Source organism: Lithobates pipiens, unplaced genomic scaffold, assembly GCF_037356315.1.
Source record: "Lithobates pipiens isolate NorthernLeopardFrog02 unplaced genomic scaffold, aLitPip1_a1.2 Scaffold_18, whole genome shotgun sequence".
Lineage (NCBI taxonomy): Eukaryota > Metazoa > Chordata > Amphibia > Anura > Ranidae > Lithobates > Lithobates pipiens.
In genome coordinates, this window is record NW_027507758.1 from 238,208,291 (window position 1) to 238,227,672 (window position 19,382).

General features: G+C 47.0%; 1 protein-coding gene across 6 annotated transcripts in view; it reads right to left on the bottom strand.

The window, feature by feature from the left end:
- The window catches only part of HIVEP2 (HIVEP zinc finger 2), a 304,484-nt gene that overhangs the window by 168,014 nt on the left and 117,088 nt on the right, over positions 1 to 19,382 (bottom strand). For 2 of the 6 annotated variants that reach the window (XM_077486704.1, XM_077486705.1), the window contains exon 1: positions 5,076 to 5,392. The exons of the other annotated variants lie outside the window; for them this stretch is intronic. The gene's annotated coding sequence lies outside the window, so the exon portion shown is untranslated. Of the gene's footprint in view, positions 1 to 5,075; positions 5,393 to 19,382 lie in introns of those variants that run through there. 6 annotated transcript variants of the gene reach the window in all.

A 19,382-nucleotide genomic window follows, 5' to 3' on the forward strand; every position in this document is an offset into this window, starting at 1 on the left:
ATAAGAGAGGCAATAATAGATCCTAGCTCAAGGACCCCCTAGCAAGCTCTGGTGGAACTCTAGGGTTCCCCAGAATCCTGGTCGAAAATGGCTGTGCTAGAGTGTACCATTTTCTTTACCAGATGTTGGCCTATCTCAGAAAAACAGGATCTTAATTTTTCCAATCACTTTCTTGCCTGTAAAAAGTACTGGTGGATTGTCTGATAGCAGCTGACAGACATAAGATCCCCTATAAGGCTAGTCACACACAAATAGAATTCTCTCAGTAACCACAGTGGGCTAAACAAATCACTCAACTCCCCCGTCCAAACTAAACAGCATGGATGGAGGAAGCTCCCCTGCTGGCTACTGTATTTAGGTAGCCACAGCACCTGTGACTGTCCCAACCAATAACCCAACAGTGGCTGCATCCAATTAGCTGTAGTCACTGTTCTGCCAACAATTTTCCACCCAGCTCCTTTTTCAAGATGGTGCCAACGGGGTAACCGGAAGTTTAAATTTCAGCTGATTCAGACAAAATTAAAGCTGCGTACGGCCAGCTTTAGCGTCCTCCGGAATGAGAGTCATCTCATGTCTATGGCCACCTTTAGATTAATCTCAGACTGTTATTTGTTACAAGTAATTTGCATACAAAATGTAGACCTGCTACTTGCAACCTTCAATCCAGACCTACTAATGTACTTTGCACAAGATAGCACAATTATGCTTTATGTGTTTTATATTTGCATATTATTCATAAAAAAGAATTCATATTTCATTTAATGAGGATGCAGTACAATAGCTAAGTAAAATACTAACCATCTATATAGAATGTAAACTAATATAAAAACCTATAAATCAGATCCACATGTAAGGTTACACCAGTGATCCAAAAACACGGTTTATAATGTATTCTTGTGAATAGCCAACCAATAAAAATATTGTTAAGACAAAGAAACATTGAAATTTTACTGCAAAACATGCATTGCCTTGAGCTAAAAACATAGGCATTTTTAAATTAGACACCTTAAATAATGTCTTTGTTTTAAACTGGCTTTGCGGTAGTGTGCAATTCATCATAATGACAGTGGAAATGACCTGCTACCCATTTACTTACAAGTCACATGGACAGTCTGCAATTGTGGCCTTCATATTGCTGCTGCAAGTGAACTTACTAATAACCACATTCTTAGCTTTCCTGTAAACGATACACAATCCTGATAACTCAGATTCAAACAATCTCTAGCTTTTAGGCAATTGAATGGTTACAAGTCCCAGCATGCACTGTTTTTTGTGCCAAAATAATTGGCAATTTATTTTTCGTTTTAAGTTTGACATAATTATTTACCCAATTGTCTATCTATCTATGAATGGTTTATTAAAACTGACCGATTAGTCAACCTAAAAGTTGAAACCAGGGCCATGCTCAGAACCATATTGGATACAGACCAAGCACAAAATAGACAGGGACCACCAATGTGAGCATGTAGCTTTTCAGTACATTAAGAATAATAATGGGGGGGGGGCTTGGAAGGCTCAGAACCACCTACCATGTGACCCCTCTAAGTCTAAGTGTCAACAAGCCCAAAAAGTCCACCTTAAGAGCAGGTACTGACAAGTAACCACTATTAGTGACAATAAAAGCTAAGAGCTTGTTCTTAGGGCCCATTCACACCTGAGTATAGCGTTTTAAGGCAGAAAATCACAGTGATTTTGCAGCGTTTTTACCGCGATTTTGTGCAGGGCAAAAGGTCAATGTAAAATGAAGAAAAACACCAAAATCTGCCCGATTCGAGTGACAAAAAAGCGTCCACAATTTGTTTGAGCTTCAGGCGTTCGGCTTCAAGTGACTTGGAGTGGAGTGAACCATCTCCATTGAGAATAATAGATTTTTTCCCCTCCAGTGTTTTGTAGGTTCAGGCTTCAAGCTACAAAATGCTCAGGTGTGTATGGGGCCTTAGGGTTAAGCCCTGCCCAATCGAAATCCCCTTATTCAGTGAAAGTGCTTCAGTGGGCAATAGTAGTACTCTTATTGGACAGGATGCAGGCAGTTGGGCAAAGTCGGGGAACTCAAGCTGTGATGAAAAAAGCTAACTAAATAAAAGAAGCCCACTGAAGAAGTTTTTCTGACTATACAGCGCAGACCTTATGGAACCTTCTGCTGTATCTTTTCACACCTAGGACTCATTCTCACCAGCAACCATGCTGATTGCGTAGCTGCTGGTGATCGCTGGGAGGAATCAGTGCCGGCGCACATCTCATTGTTTTTTTTTTTTGTTTTTTTTTGTCACAAGTGACATTTCATTCAGTTCTACTGCTAGCAACACAGTGCAAGTTGGTGGATCATGTTGCACCACGCTGCGCTGAAAAAAAGTACATGGCATTGCGGTAGTGTGAACTGGCCTCATAGGGAACAAAGCTTGTTGCTTTGTGTTGCATTGAGACTGCATTTGGCATTGTTGCATTGAGACTGCATTGGACATGGCTGCCCAGAGCAGTCCCAATGCACTTGGTGTGAAAAAGCCCTTAAAGAATCCCTGCCACCAACTTAAAAAAAACTGCAGATAAAAAGCACAGAAAAGTATTTAAATTTTAATTTGCAGTGCTTTCCTTTCCATTATTGATTTTTGTCACTTTTCACTACCTCTGAGTTTGCAGGAAAAAATGGCTAGTCAATTCCCTAGAACAGCTTCACCCCTCCATTACCTTTATGTAGTTGCCAGGGCAGGAGGGAAGGGGAGTACTACAAGTGTCACTTGGGTGAAAGCTCTAAGTCTGCTGGGGCTGCTGAGATTACATCCAAGATGGCAGAAGCAGTCGTTTTAGGGCTTTTGAATGTCCACACAAGAGAGGCTTTTAAAATAACATGTATTGAATACATTAAATGTACTAATAAAAAAAATATTTTGTTTAAATGATTAGTCTGGCAACAAGGTCTCACTACTGCCTTACATTTAAAAAAAAGGTGGAGTAGTTGGCACAGTGGTGTAGTGGTTAGCACTCTCACCTAGCAGTAAGAAGAGTCACTGGTTCAAATCCCAACCACGACACTACCTGCCTGGAGTTTGCATGTTCTCACTGTGCCTGCGTGGGTTTCCTCCAGGTACTCCGGTTTCCTCCCACAATCCAAAGACATGCAGGTAGGTTTATTGGCTTCTGTCCAAAATTGGCCCTAGTATATAAATGGGGACCTTGGATTGTGGGCTCCTTGAGGGTAGGGACTGATTTGAGTGTGCAATGTACAGGGATAGGGACAATTGTAGACACTCACTCAGGTTGAACTGGGTGTACTGGTGTCTTTATTTAACCTTACTAACTATGAAACTATGATTGAGCACCATTTTAAAAGAGTGCCTTGTATACATCATGTGTGCACCTGTGATAGTGAAGACAGGCAAAATGCACAGAGCCAATCAGAGTGGCACTGTATCTTGTAATCACTTTGATGGCCAATCACAGAGATCAAACATTGAGATCTGTTTTTACATTTGAGAGCACTACCCTTCCTCTCACAACAGAAGGGAAATCTGTGAAAGGAGGATTGAATGATTGCAGGGTGGGTGGGATTTATTTTTTAACACTTCTCTGAGTGCAAACTGTACACCTTACCTCCAACCTGTCTCTGACCCGTAATATCCCAGATGGCAAGGATAACTTGCCAAGGTTTGAATACCAGAGTGCCAATGGGATGCCCCTGGCCCCACCTACTCCCCCTCTCTTTTTTTTTCTTTGTTTGGGTGTTGGTGCATGGTGTACCCTCTTTACTGAGCTATAACCCAGGCAGCAAGGATAACTTGCCACACATTTGTAGCAGTGTTGAATTGCATATCTGTTTACTTGCTGCACATTTTCACTGGTAAGTTGTACACTTGCGGAGCACTTCAAACACAAGTTCTAGTTGACACTTTTCTAATTTGTAGCTAATTTGCGTGGCAAAGCCTCTAGCAAGAGCAAAGTTGCAGTGGTGAGTCTATAGCAAGAGCTCTGCAAGTTTACAGTATGAAAATTCAGCCGCAGTGACCCCTGTGGTGGGATGACTATTGCACAACATAACTGAACTAGAACTTGCAGCAGACTTTCATAATGTTTGCAAAGAAAGTTGATCTGGAGTCATGCAATGCGGACTCGCTGCAATTGTGCAACAAACATGTGAAGCCTGGCAAATCTAGCAAGTCATTTTCAAACTTGCAGCAAAATTGCTTGCTATCTGGGATAATGGCTTCCCCTCCCTTATCCTGCACATTAACCCCCTCACCTCCACCCCCCCCCCCCCCAATGTATGTGGCCTGTACATTAAGCGCATGAAGTAATGCACGTGAGTTGCTCTATGTATTTCAACATCAACTATTTTGGTAAGCGAACTACATATGTGAGTAAGGTAAAATAAAGAATCTCATTAAAGTAATTCATATAGCTCAGTGAATTGAACCCACCATACTTTATTGTGAGTATTGCTCATAAAAAAGGGGGGAAAAGAAGTCCTGCGGAGTGGCCATGCAGCCTTGATTGAACAGGCCTGGAATTTTGTGGCATTAAGTTTTCATTAGAACTTAGCACCAATATACTAAATCTTGTCAGGTTTTAATAGATCAATTTGTTAATGCCACCTCTGGCTTTTAAACACCCTTCGGTGATTAACTCCAGGTAGGCCATTCCACGTTAACATCTCTTGGTAGCCTTGTGAATCATATCAAAAATCAAAACAGGCTTTCCAGGCACTGTGCCATGTGTAATGAATTACAGAGAGGTACAGGTCTGTGTAGTACTGCTAAGACTAGAGCCATACTGTGCTACTTACTATCGTTCTGTCCCAATCACCCGATGCTTCGGGTTCAGAGCTTGCATGCTATTTTAAGGCTTCTAGCCCCTGTGAATTTTTCAATGACTTGGCAAAAATCTTAATCCTGAATTTTGGAACTTGCACATTTATAGATGCATAGACACAACTGTGCTGTATTGTAGCCAGAATTACAGTCTTAAATCGTCTATAATGAAGCCAATGATTAAAGAGTGTTCCTCTTATCACACAAGCAAGATGAATCAAGACATAATTCAATGAAACCGTGAATACTGGGGATGCATGTAGATAAACCTACCCAAGGTCGTATTAAAAAGGCAGACTCCAAGCCAGTCACTTCTGAAGAAAAGAATTAAAACACTAGGCTGAATTTTCTTCGGTCACAAAGCAAAGCGGTAGGAATTACAGATTTTAGCATCCGAGTTGAAATTTTGACCCCCCACACTTCGTCATTGTACCCTCTCAAAATGACCATCACATATCGCTTTCAGAATGAAATGAATCTGTATTGCCTGCATCTTCTTACGCTGCAATCGTGTGTCCCCAGCCATTCAATGAAGAACTTGAAATTCTTGTTATTCATTCCCAAGAGACATAAAAAAAAAAAAATCTAAACTGCAGCCGAGACTCCCATCAATCATAAGTCACTCACTGATACAGGGTGCAGGAGGAGACCTACTGATGTCAGCGAGTCACTAGAGAAAATACCCACTGATGACGCATATCCAGGCTTAAAAATAGCTACAGGGCCCCCATAGGGAATCTTCAACAGACACATTTAGATATGCTTACTAGAGACCTGCAGCTGTGTGGTGGCAGTGCAATGTTTGAACTCTGCAGCACACACAGCATTGTAGTGTTGGCAATCACGGCCGTCTCTGTATTGTTTCTGAATATGGCAGGCAGAAAGGATCAAAGCTTTTCTTTTTTATTAATAATACCAGAATCATGTTATCATCAAGCCCAAAGCATATCATTTATTGTAAAGAATGACAATTACAAGGGAAAATTATTATGATCAAACATCAATATCATTTTATTGCTCAAGAAAGATATGAAAGAGACCCTGTTGCCAGACCATTCTTTTCAGCAACAGTCGTCCCATATGATTATTTGGGCATTTAACATATTAACATAAAAGCCTCACTTGTGTGGATATCCAAAAGCCATGACTCAAAGCCAGACTCAGAGCTGTCACTCCAGTGTTGCAGGGGTAGGCAAGCTCGTCATTCCAGCTGTGGGGAAACTACAAATCCCATCAATCTCCAGCATATTGGAGTCATGCCTGTGGCTGTCAGAGACTTTCAATGCATCATGGGACTTGTAGTTCCACAACAGCAGTAATGCCTAGGCTGCCTAGCCCTGTTCTATAGCATTCCCGTTCACGCCTAAAGCACCATGCTATTTATTAACCTTTTGGCACTGGCCACACGCAAATATACGACCACTCGACGAGTGGGCCTTGGCGGCAAGTGGCTGCATATTTGCGTGCATTAGTGCAAATGCAGCTGTGCCAAGAGTGCGCACCCTGCGACAGTTACCAGGCAGCTAACGGAAAGCTTTCCGATCATGTGACTGCCTGGAGAGATAATCACGGTGGTCACATGATTCTAAACCCTGCCTCCTGGCATCATAAACCCATTAAAGGGCCAGAAGGCGTCAGCAGCCAGGGGGTTAAAAAGGTGCAGGGTTTTTTTTATTGCATTTCCTGCAGGTACAGCAGCCAATTCAAAAGAATGGGCTGTTGTGCCCACACAAATGGGACCCACACCAATCGCATAGATGTAAACCTAGCCTTGAGCAGTGTTTCTCAACTCCAGTCCTCAAAGCGCCCCAACAGGTCACGTTTTCAGGATTTCCCTCTGATGAAACGGCTGTGGTAATTACTAAAGCAGCGAAACTGATCAAATCACCTGTGCAAAATAAGGGAAAACCTGAAAACATGACCTGTTGGGGCGCCTTGAGGACTGGAGTTGAGAAACACTGCCTTAGAGTCTCCCCACACTCCAATTATATATTCCATCCAGTCATTAAAATAAATGCTGCTAAACACTACCACTTATGGCCACATACAAACAATAGCTGTGGCCAGTTTGTGTGCTAACCAGAAATGCTATTGAAACGCAGTCCCTGGACACAAACTTTCTTTACATTATACCGACACTCTTGCTGGCAGCTTTTAAGCTTTAGCTTTTTATGGGAAGTCCTGTAAACACTGCAATTTTAGCAGTAATTGGAAAAATAAATCTTGAGAACATCCACCTCCACAGAGGAAAACATGCTACTTTTAGTTGAAACTTATACTGAGTAAAACTGAGTCTTTCTTTACAGACCTTTCCTTCTGAAAATACCAGTTGCCTAGTTTTAATGCTTTCTGAAGCACAAACCTGGAAGAAGTATGCAGAGCAGAAGTTTTGACTTCACTCTGACTTTCTAATTTGCATGACTAATATTGAACAATTGAGCCAATGTTTTATAAAAGAAAGAGTAGGGAATGGTTTTATGTCAAGTTGTTTGCCCTATGTTTGCCAATAGGGAGAAAAAGCTTATGTTTTGTAATACAGACACAACCAGGGATGAAAAAAAAAGTGATCCGCTGCTGCACATCCATGCTTTATCAGGAGCCAGCTGTCTTTTCCAGGTTCTTACTACCAACCCGTTGATAACGCGAGGGCATCATCAGGGGGTCAGCTGCAAAACCCAGGAAGAGACACCCTCCTGATGATGCATGGCGTACCCCGAGGCTTCCTAGGATGTGTAATGTGGTATCCCGAGAAGTTGCGGGCAATCGTGTACATCATTCTCGCCTAGATGAACACCCTGGATGTGCGGGGTGTATGAGTGAAATGGACAGTGGGAGGGGAGGGTGACAGTCCACTAAGTAGGAAAACAAAGACAAGGTACATTGGGTCTGCACCTTAACAAAGATACATCGGTGGAAGTTCCCATATTTTTTTATAATGCTTGTGTGACATCCTCTGAGAGTATTTTTTTTTTTTTGGTTTCACACAATTTAATATTGGAAGGAGAAATCATCGGAACCTATAATTGGCAGCATAATTTTGCCAGCCCTAGCCCTGGTCTTAAGATTCCTTACTCTAGGACCCATTCACACAGGCATCTAAAATGCTGCATTTAAATGTGTACAGCGATTAGTAAAGAAATCAGTGGTGCCATACATACAGCAGTGTCTTTAAATAAAAATGTGAACTGCAGTTTTCTGGTTGCTATTGGCATCCGCTCCACTACTGTGTTAGTTCACTCTGATCCCATATTTTTAAAGTGGCTGTAAAGGCAGCATTATTTTTACCTTAATACAGGCATGTTCAAAGTCCGGCCCACAGGCCAATTGTGGCCCACATTCTGGTTTCAAATGGCCCCACTGGTAATTTGGCTATATATATCTTTTGTGACCCACAACAAATCCCCAAGCACCATGGGGGCCGCAAAAGATATATACACGTATTTATTGGTGTATAACACATACTTTTTCTCCTTGAAAATCAGGGAAAATCATGTGTGCGCATTATACGCCGATTCCTGCTGTCTTTGAGTTGAGGGAGGGGGTGGGTGCCAGCTGATTAATGCATCCAGCACAGTGCCCATCAGCAGCCTCTCCATTGCCCATTAATGCAGCCCATCAATGCAGGCTCATCATTGTAAATGAATGCAGCCTGCACATCCTTGCTCACGTGCAGCCTTGTCAGTGCCGGATTACACAGAGCGGCGATCTCCTGTGTACCCGGCGATCAGTCACGCACAGTCCTACCTCCTGGCCCAGGATTGGACCACTGTTCTGTCTATCACAGGCAAGACTGTGAGTGTGTGATCGTCTGGTACACAGGAGATTGGGCTGCTGTGTAGTCCAGCACTGATGAGTAGTGATGGCCGAACGGTTCGCCCGGCGGTCGTTTCGCGGCGAATTTCCGACTTTCGCCGTCCGCGGGTTCGAACGCCTTTTTCCGTCGTTCGCCCCGGCGGACTTACGTGTTTAATGTATACAAGAACTTTAACCTTTCGTGACACGTTTATCATGTGTTACAGGACAACCAATTGAGACATGACAGCTCATGGACACTTGGACATTCCCCCTAACCTATAAATACACCCGATCCGGTGGCCATTTTACATTCTTTCTTCTGTCACTGTAGGGAAAGGATCCTGTGTGGAGTAGGGACAGAGAAAACGCTAGCTATTTGGTACACAAAAGTTCTTTTCAGGACTGGTATAGGTGTTAGGTCAGCAGCCTGAGTTTCTTTTGTCAGTTTAGATAAAGGGACAGAGCGCTGTATGCTGCTATTTTAGGGACAGCTCAGCCAGATTAGTCTTTCTTCATCATCATCATCATCATCATCATTAGCTGTTACTATCAGGTCCACAAAAGAGCTGTTCCAGCTAATCGTTCCAGCCTACTCTTTTTTGCCAATTTGTATAGGGACAGGCAGGAAGCAGTGTGTCAGGCAGTGAGGATAATTTTAAAGACTTGCTGTTACTATTAGTTCCACAAAGGTTCTTTTCAGGACTGGTATCAGTGGTACGGTAATAGGCTTGTACACGTATAATATTCTTTCTTCCAAATATAGAAAGAATATTATACTTGACTGCTGCCCTTCTGCTGCAGTCTGCTAATCATTCACAACTCACTTGTTCCACAAAGCTCTTTATCAGGACTGGTAACTTGGTCTGTCTAGGGTGCTACGGTACATAGGCTTGGGTGCGGTACAGTCTGCTGTTCTGTAAGGACCGCTATCGGTCCACAATACATAGGGTTGCCGTGCACTACTGCTGACCGCTGCCCTATACTGCAGCAGTCCTTCATTGGTATAGGGACTGACGTACAGTCTGCTAATCACTAACACACAACCTGCTTGGTCCACAAAAGTTCTTATAAGGACTGGTAACTTGGTATAGGGTGCTACGGTACATAGGCCTGAGTGCGTTACAGTCTGCTGTTCTGTAAGGACCGCTATCGGTCCACAATACATAGGGTTGCCGTGCACTACTGCTGACCGCTGCCCTATACTGCAGCAGTCCTTCAGCGGTATAGGGACTGACGCACAGTCTGCTAAACACTAACACACAACCTGCTTGGTCCACAAAAGTTTTTATAAGGACTGGTAACTTGGTATAGGGTGCTACGGTACATAGGCCTGAGTGCAGTACAGTCTGCTGTTCTGTAAGGACCGCTATCGGTCCACAATACATAGGGTTGCCGTGCACTACTGCTGACCGCTGCCCTATACTGCAGCAGTCCTTCATTGGTATAGGGACTGACGTACAGTCTGCTAATCACTAACACACAACCTGCTTGGTCCACAAAAGTTCTTATAAGGACTGGTAACTTGGTATAGGGTGCTACGGTACATAGGCCTGAGTGCGTTACAGTCTGCTGTTCTGTAAGGACCGCTATCGGTCCACAATACATAGGGTTGCCGTGCACTACTGCTGACCGCTGCCCTATACTGCAGCAGTCCTTCATTGGTATAGGGACTGACGTACAGTCTGCTAATCACTAACACACAACCTGCTTGTTCCACAAAAGTTCTTATAAGGACTGGTAACTTGGTATAGGGTGCTACGGTACATAGGCCTGAGTGCGTTACAGTCTGCTGTTCTGTAAGGACCGCTATCGGTCCACAATACATAGGGTTGCCGTGCACTACTGCTGACCGCTGCCCTATACTGCAGCAGTCCTTCATTGGTATAGGGACTGACGTACAGTCTGCTAATCACTAACACACAACCTGCTTGGTCCACAAAAGTTCTTATAAGGACTGGTAACTTGGTATAGGGTGCTACGGTACATAGGCCTGAGTGCGTTACAGTCTGCTGTTCTGTAAGGACCGCTATCGGTCCACAATACATAGGGTTGCCGTGCACTACTGCTGACCGCTGCCCTATACTGCAGCAGTCCTTCAGCGGTATAGGGACTGACGCACAGTCTGCTAAACACTAACACACAACCTGCTTGGTCCACAAAAGTTTTTATAAGGACTGGTAACTTGGTATAGGGTGCTACGGTACATAGGCCTGAGTGCGTTACAGTCTGCTGTTCTGTAAGGACCGCTATCGGTCCACAATACATAGGGTTGCCGTGCACTACTGCTGACCGCTGCCCTATACTGCAGCAGTCCTTCATTGGTATAGGGACTGACGTACAGTCTGCTAATCACTAACACACAACCTGCTTGGTCCACAAAAGTTCTTATAAGGACTGGTAACTTGGTATAGGGTGCTACGGTACATAGGCCTGAGTGCGTTACAGTCTGCTGTTCTGTAAGGACCGCTATCGGTCCACAATACATAGGGTTGCCGTGCACTACTGCTGACCGCTGCCCTATACTGCAGCAGTCCTTCAGCGGTATAGGGACTGACGCACAGTCTGCTAAACACTAACACACAACCTGCTTGGTCCACAAAAGTTTTTATAAGGACTGGTAACTTGGTATAGGGTGCTACGGTACATAGGCCTGAGTGCAGTACAGTCTGCTGTTCTGTAAGGACCGCTATCGGTCCACAATACATAGGGTTGCCGTGCACTACTGCTGACCGCTGCCCTATACTGCAGCAGTCCTTCATTGGTATAGGGACTGACGTACAGTCTGCTAATCACTAACACACAACCTGCTTGGTCCACAAAAGTTCTTATAAGGACTGGTAACTTGGTATAGGGTGCTACGGTACATAGGCCTGAGTGCGTTACAGTCTGCTGTTCTGTAAGGACCGCTATCGGTCCACAATACATAGGGTTGCCGTGCACTACTGCTGACCGCTGCCCTATACTGCAGCAGTCCTTCATTGGTATAGGGACTGACGTACAGTCTGCTAATCACTAACACACAACCTGCTTGTTCCACAAAAGTTCTTATAAGGACTGGTAACTTGGTATAGGGTGCTACGGTACATAGGCTTGAGTGCGGTACAGTCTGCTGTTCTGTAAGGACCGCTATCGGTCCACAATAGATAGGGTTGACGTGCACCACTGCTGACCGCTGCCCTATACTGCAGCAGTCCTTCAGCGGTATAGGGACTGACGTACAGTCTGCTAAACACTAATACACAACCTGCTTGGTCCACAAAAGTTCTTATAAGGACTGGTAACTTGGTATAGGGTGCTACGGTACATAGGCTTGAGTGCGGTACAGTCTGCTGTTCTGTAAGGACCGCTATCGGTCCACAATAGATAGGGTTGACGTGCACCACTGCTGACCGCTGCCCTATACTGCAGCAGTCCTTCAGCGGTATAGGGACTGACGCACAGTCTGCTAAACACTAACACACAACCTGCTTGGTCCACAAAAGTTTTTATAAGGACTGGTAACTTGGTATAGGGTGCTACGGTACATAGGCCTGAGTGCGTTACAGTCTGCTGTTCTGTAAGGACCGCTATCGGTCCACAATACATAGGGTTGCCGTGCACTACTGCTGACCGCTGCCCTATACTGCAGCAGTCCTTCATTGGTATAGGGACTGACGTACAGTCTGCTAATCACTAACACACAACCTGCTTGGTCCACAAAAGTTCTTATAAGGACTGGTAACTTGGTATAGGGTGCTACGGTACATAGGCCTGAGTGCGTTACAGTCTGCTGTTCTGTAAGGACCGCTATCGGTCCACAATACATAGGGTTGCCGTGCACTACTGCTGACCGCTGCCCTATACTGCAGCAGTCCTTCAGCGGTATAGGGACTGACGCACAGTCTGCTAAACACTAACACACAACCTGCTTGGTCCACAAAAGTTTTTATAAGGACTGGTAACTTGGTATAGGGTGCTACGGTACATAGGCCTGAGTGCAGTACAGTCTGCTGTTCTGTAAGGACCGCTATCGGTCCACAATACATAGGGTTGCCGTGCACTACTGCTGACCGCTGCCCTATACTGCAGCAGTCCTTCATTGGTATAGGGACTGACGTACAGTCTGCTAATCACTAACACACAACCTGCTTGTTCCACAAAAGTTCTTATAAGGACTGGTAACTTGGTATAGGGTGCTACGGTACATAGGCTTGAGTGCGGTACAGTCTGCTGTTCTGTAAGGACCGCTATCGGTCCACAATAGATAGGGTTGACGTGCACCACTGCTGACCGCTCACCTATACTGCAGCAGTCCTTCAGCGGTATAGGGACTGACGTACAGTCTGCTAATCACTAACACACAACCTGCTTGTTCCACAAAAGTTCTTATAAGGACTGGTAACTTGGTATAGGGTGCTACGGTACATAGGCTTGAGTGCGGTACAGTCTGCTGTTCTGTAAGGACCGCTATCGGTCCACAATAGATAGGGTTGACGTGCACCACTGCTGACCGCTGCCCTATACTGCAGCAGTCCTTCAGCGGTATAGGGACTGACGTACAGTCTGCTAAACACTAATACACAACCTGCTTGGTCCACAAAAGTTCTTATAAGGACTGGTAACTTGGTATAGGGTGCTACGGTACATAGGCTTGAGTGCGGTACAGTCTGCTGTTCTGTAAGGACCGCTATCGGTCCACAATAGATAGGGTTGACGTGCACCACTGCTGACCGCTGCCCTATACTGCAGCAGTCCTTCAGCGGTATAGGGACTGACGTACAGTCTGCTAAACACTAATACACAACCTGCTTGGTCCACAAAAGTTCTTATAAGGACTGGTAACTTGGTATAGGGTGCTACGGTACATAGGCTTGAGTGCGGTACAGTCTGCTGTTCTGTAAGGACCGCTATCGGTCCACAATACATAGGGTTGACGTGCACCACTGCTGACCGCTGCCCTATACTGCAGCAGTCCTTCAGCGGTATAGGGACTGACGTACAGTCTGCTAAACACTAATACACAACCTGCTTGGTCCACAAAAGTTCTTATAAGGACTGGTAACTTGGTATAGGGTGCTACGGTACATAGGCTTGAGTGCGGTACAGTCTGCTGTTCTGTAAGGACCGCTATCGGTCCACAATAGATAGGGTTGACGTGCACCACTGCTGACCGCTCACCTATACTGCAGCAGTCCTTCAGCGGTATAGGGACTGACGTACAGTCTGCTAATCACTAACACACAACCTGCTTGTTCCACAAAAGTTCTTATAAGGACTGGTAACTTGGTATAGGGTGCTACGGTACATAGGCTTGAGTGCGGTACAGTCTGCTGTTCTGTAAGGACCGCTATCGGTCCACAATAGATAGGGTTGACGTGCACCACTGCTGACCGCTGCCCTATACTGCAGCAGTCCTTCAGCGGTATAGGGACTGACGTACAGTCTGCTAAACACTAATACACAACCTGCTTGGTCCACAAAAGTTCTTATAAGGACTGGTAACTTGGTATAGGGTGCTACGGTACATAGGCTTGAGTGCGGTACAGTCTGCTGTTCTGTAAGGACCGCTATCGGTCCACAATAGATAGGGTTGACGTGCACCACTGCTGACCGCTGCCCTATACTGCAGCAGTCCTTCAGCGGTATAGGGACTGACGTACAGTCTGCTAAACACTAATACACAACCTGCTTGGTCCACAAAAGTTCTTATAAGGACTGGTAACTTGGTATAGGGTGCTACGGTACATAGGCTTGAGTGCGGTACAGTCTGCTGTTCTGTAAGGACCGCTATCGGTCCACAATAGATAGGGTTGACGTGCACCACTGCTGACCGCTCACCTATACTGCAGCAGTCCTTCAGCGGTATAGGGACTGACGTACAGTCTGCTAATCACTAACACACAACCTGCTTGTTCCACAAAAGTTCTTATAAGGACTGGTAACTTGGTATAGGGTGCTACGGTACATAGGCTTGAGTGCGGTACAGTCTGCTGTTCTGTAAGGACCGCTATCGGTCCACAATAGATAGGGTTGACGTGCACCACTGCTGACCGCTGCCCTATACTGCAGCAGTCCTTCAGCGGTATAGGGACTGACGTACAGTCTGCTAAACACTAATACACAACCTGCTTGGTCCACAAAAGTTCTTATAAGGACTGGTAACTTGGTATAGGGTGCTACGGTACATAGGCTTGAGTGCGGTACAGTCTGCTGTTCTGTAAGGACCGCTATCGGTCCACAATAGATAGGGTTGACGTGCACCACTGCTGACCGCTGCCCTATACTGCAGCAGTCCTTCAGCGGTATAGGGACTGACGTACAGTCTGCTAAACACTAATACACAACCTGCTTGGTCCACAAAAGTTCTTATAAGGACTGGTAACTTGGTATAGGGTGCTACGGTACATAGGCTTGAGTGCGGTACAGTCTGCTGTTCTGTAAGGACCGCTATCGGTCCACAATAGATAGGGTTGACGTGCACCACTGCTGACCGCTCACCTATACTGCAGCAGTCCTTCAGCGGTATAGGGACTAAGAGTTTTGTCACAGGGTCATTTAAAAAATGACATGCAGAGGAAGAGGCAGGCCCTTCCGCAGGGGTGGTAGGGGTAGGGCAGGAGCAACAGGCTTGAGCCAAAGTGGGAAGTTGCAGAAGGTGCGTTCAATTACTTTAAAGGATGCACCAGACTTGGTTGAGTGGCTCGCTCAGCCTTACTCTTCTGCACCCTCCTCATCCTCTCGATCTGCACCCTCTTCTTCACTCTCTGCTATGTGCACCCCCAAAGACACTACCACCAACAACACGACCACCACCACCACCACCACATACCTTCCGCTTGAGTCACTGGAATTATTTTCCGATCCATATCAAGAGGACATTTCTGATGCGCAGCCACTCTTGGTATTGGATCAGGAAGAGGAGGTAGCAACAAGCGCTACTCAGCAGTCTGACGCCAGTACCCAGATCAGCCCAAGGAGGAGGTTGGTCCCCGGTGTTGCTGCCTACTCTACTTATAGCGGTGGGGAAGGTGACGTTGATGATGACGTGTCTAGTGATGTCACGTGGGTGCCCACAAGAGAGGAAGAGGAGGGGAGTTCAGAGGGAGATATGGACCAGCAGATAGGGAGGAGAAGCAGCAATGACTTACATTGCACAGCAGGGACAAAGCAGACTGCAAATGTATCAGGAGCGAGTCATCGACCATGTACGGTCACATCTGGCGCTCCCAGGACACCGGCACATGGCTCCGCAGTGTGGGCTTTTTTTAACGTGTCCGCTGCTGACAATAGCGTTGCCATCTGCAATCTTTGCAGTCAACGCGTTAGTCGCGGTAAGCCCAATACTCACCTAGGGACGACCGCCTTAAGAAGGCACATGAGCAGCCATCACCGAGCCCAGTGGGAGCAACGGAACACACAAAGCCACACTGCAGGCTCTCACCGTCCAGCCTCGTCTTCTACTTCTCCTTCTCCTCTCTCCTCACAATTGTCCTCCACTCCACCTTCCATCACGCCAAGCTCACATTTTTCTGCAAAAAGGCAGGCTTCCGTGGGCCTAATGTTTGAGCGTAAAAAAATGATGACGCCGGATAACCCTCTTGCCCAACGGTTGGCGGCTGGCTTGTCAGAACTCATAGCCCGCCAACTACTGCCATATAAACTGGTGGACTCGGAGGCCTTTCGCAAATTTGTGGCCATTGGAACACCACAATGGAAGGTCCCAGGAAGGAAGTATTTCTCAGAGAAGGGCATCCCAGAGCTATATGGCCATGTTCAGCGGCAAGTGAATGTATCTCTGGCACACAGTGTCGGTGCCAAGATACATCTGACCACAGACACGTGGTCTAGCAAACACGGGCAGGGAAGGTATATCAGTTTTACTGCCCACTGGGTGAACCTTCTGACGGCCGTCAAGCATGTAACCCGTGGCACCCGTGTAGATTTGGTTTTACCGCCACGGATTGCATGCAGGCCTGACTCTTCTTCTCCTCCTCCTACTCCATCCTCCTCCCTCTCCTCCTCAGCTGCCTCCTCCTTTTCCGCTGCTAGCGTCTCTTCCACTGCACCGCCCAAGCTCCCCAGAACCTATTCCACATGCCAGGTGAGACGTTGCCATGCCGTGCTGCGTCTGTTGTGCCTGGAAGCAAAGAGCCACACTGGCCCGGCACTCCTTTCAGCTTTGCGTTCACAGGCAGATGAGTGGCTAACACCGCTCAATTTGACAGTTGGTAAAGTGGTGTGTGACAACGGTGCCAATCTGCTTAGCGCATTGAAACAGGGCAAAATCACGCACGTGCCGTGCATGGCACACGTCTTAAACTTGGTCGTGCAGCGATTCCTTGTCAAATACCCTGGGGTCCAGGACATCTTGCGGCAGGCAAGGAAAATCTCGGCCCATTTCAGAAGATCTTACACGGCCATGGCTCGCCTTGCTGACATTCAGCGGCGACACCATCTGCCGGTCAGACGTCTTATTTGCGATTGCCCGACGCGATGGAACTCAACCTTCTATATGCTTGATAGGCTGCTCCAGCAGAAACGTGCAGTTAACGTCTACCTGTATGAACTCTGCGAAAGAAACGGTTCTGGGGAGCTGGGTTTTTTTTCACCGCGCCAGTGGCTGCTCATGCGCGACACATGCAGACTTCTGCGGCCATTTGAGGAGATCACCAAACTGGTCAGTCGCAGCCATGGCGCCATCAGTGACATGGTACCTTATGCCTTCTTTCTGGAGCGTGCATTGCGTCGTGTCATTGATCAGGCTGTGGAGGAGCAGGAGCGGGAAGATGAGGAAGTCGCAATGCTGGATGAATTCCCAGGGGGGGCTACTCTATCTGAGACAAGTCAACAACAGGAGTCTGATGAGGAGTCAGAGGAGGATGGTGCCGGGGCGGATGAGCAGGAGCAAGAAGAGCATGCTTTAAACCTTTCTGGGATCCCTGTTGTGCGAGGATGGGGAGAGGAGAATGAAGAGGACGACATTATCCTGGATGATGAGCAGGAGCCAGGCCACCACACCGCTTCCACTTTAGTGCAAATGGGGGCCTTCATGCTCCAGTGTTTTAATAGGGACCCCCGTATAAAAAGCATGAGGGTCAAGGACCAGTACTGGGTGGCAACGTACTTAGACCCCCGGTACAAACACAAAATGGCGGAAATGTTACCGCCGTCGCAGAGGGCTGTCAGAATGCAGCACTTCCAGGCCTTGCTTCGAGAAATGCTGCATTCTGCTTTTGCGTGCGCTGGCAGAGGAGCAATTCCCACTCCCAGAGAAGGATTTGCGGGTACCAATCCAACAGCGCCTGCAAGAAGAGGCCGGTTTGAAGATGTGTTGGTGACTTCGGATATGAGGTCATTCTTTCAGCCGACCCATCGACAGGTGTCATCCGGATCCAGCATCAGGGAACGCCTAGACCGTCAGGTGTCCGACTACATTGGGTTAACGGCCGATGTGGACGCTCTGAGGAGTGATGAACCCCTAGACTACTGGGTGGGCAGGCTTGACCTCTGGCCAGAGCTTGCCCAATTTGCAATCGAACTGTTGGCTTGCCCCTCATCCAGTGTCCTGTCCGAAAGGACGTTCAGCGCAGCAGGGGGGATTGTGACCGATAAGCGTACTCGCCTAGCTCACCACAGTGTTAACTACCTCACATTTCTAAAAATGAATGAGGCATGGATCTCGGAGGAATTCAACACATGTGATCAGTAGACCATGTATATGTCTATAAACAATTTTTGGAATCAAGCACACAGACCTTCTTAATTCATTTGGCTCACTTCCCTGACCCAAAAAAGCACACCGTACTATATGCCCCTACCCTCCTCTTTGAAGAGGTTGAGCGGTGTCATATTTCTACTGGGGCTGCTTATTATGAGGGGTTCCCACCATCCCTGTGCTGTGCTGACTTCCTCCTGGGTGTTCTTATTATGAGGGGCTCCCACCATCCCTGTGCTGTGCTGACTTCCTCCTGGGGGTTCTTATTATGAGGGGATCACACCATCCCTGTGCTGTGCTGACTTCCTCCTGGGGCTGCTTACGGTGCTGCTGTCAGCGCTGTATGTCACGGAGCTGCTGTCAGCGCTGTATGTCACGGAGCTGCTGTCAGCGCTGTATGTCACGGAGCTGCTGTCAGCGCTGTATGTCACGGAGCTGCTGTCAGCGCTGTATGTCACGGAGCTGCTGTCAGCGCTGTATGTCACGGAGCTGCTGTCAGCGCTGTATGTCACGGAGCTGCTGTCAGCGCTGTATGTCACGGAGCTGCTGTCAGCGCTGTATGTCACGGAGCTGCTGTCAGCGCTGTATGTCACGGAGCTGCTGTCAGCGCTGTATGTCACGGTGCTGCTGTCAGCGCTGTATGTCACGGAGCTGCTGTCAGCGCTGTATGTCACGGAGCTGCTGTCAGTGCTGTATGTCACGGAGCTGCTGTCAGCGCTGTATGTCACGGAGCTGCTGTCAGCGCTGTATGTCACGGAGCTGCTGTCAGCGCTGTATGTCACGGTGCTGCTGTCAGCGCTGTATGTCACGGAGCTGCTGTCAGCGCTGTATGTCACGGAGCTGCTGTCAGCGCTGTATGTCACGGAGCTGCTGTCAGCGCTGTATGTCACGGAGCTGCTGTCAGCGCTGTATGTCACGGTGCTGATGTCAGTGCTCTGTATTACGGTGCTGCTGTCAGTGCTCTGTATCTCCTGCACCCTCTTGTTTGCCTACCCTGGTCCCTGACCTTCCCTCTCCTCCATTGCCTTCATTAGCTCCATAGTCCTGAATTGTCAGAACAATTTCCCAAATAAAAAAAAAATGCTTGTAGT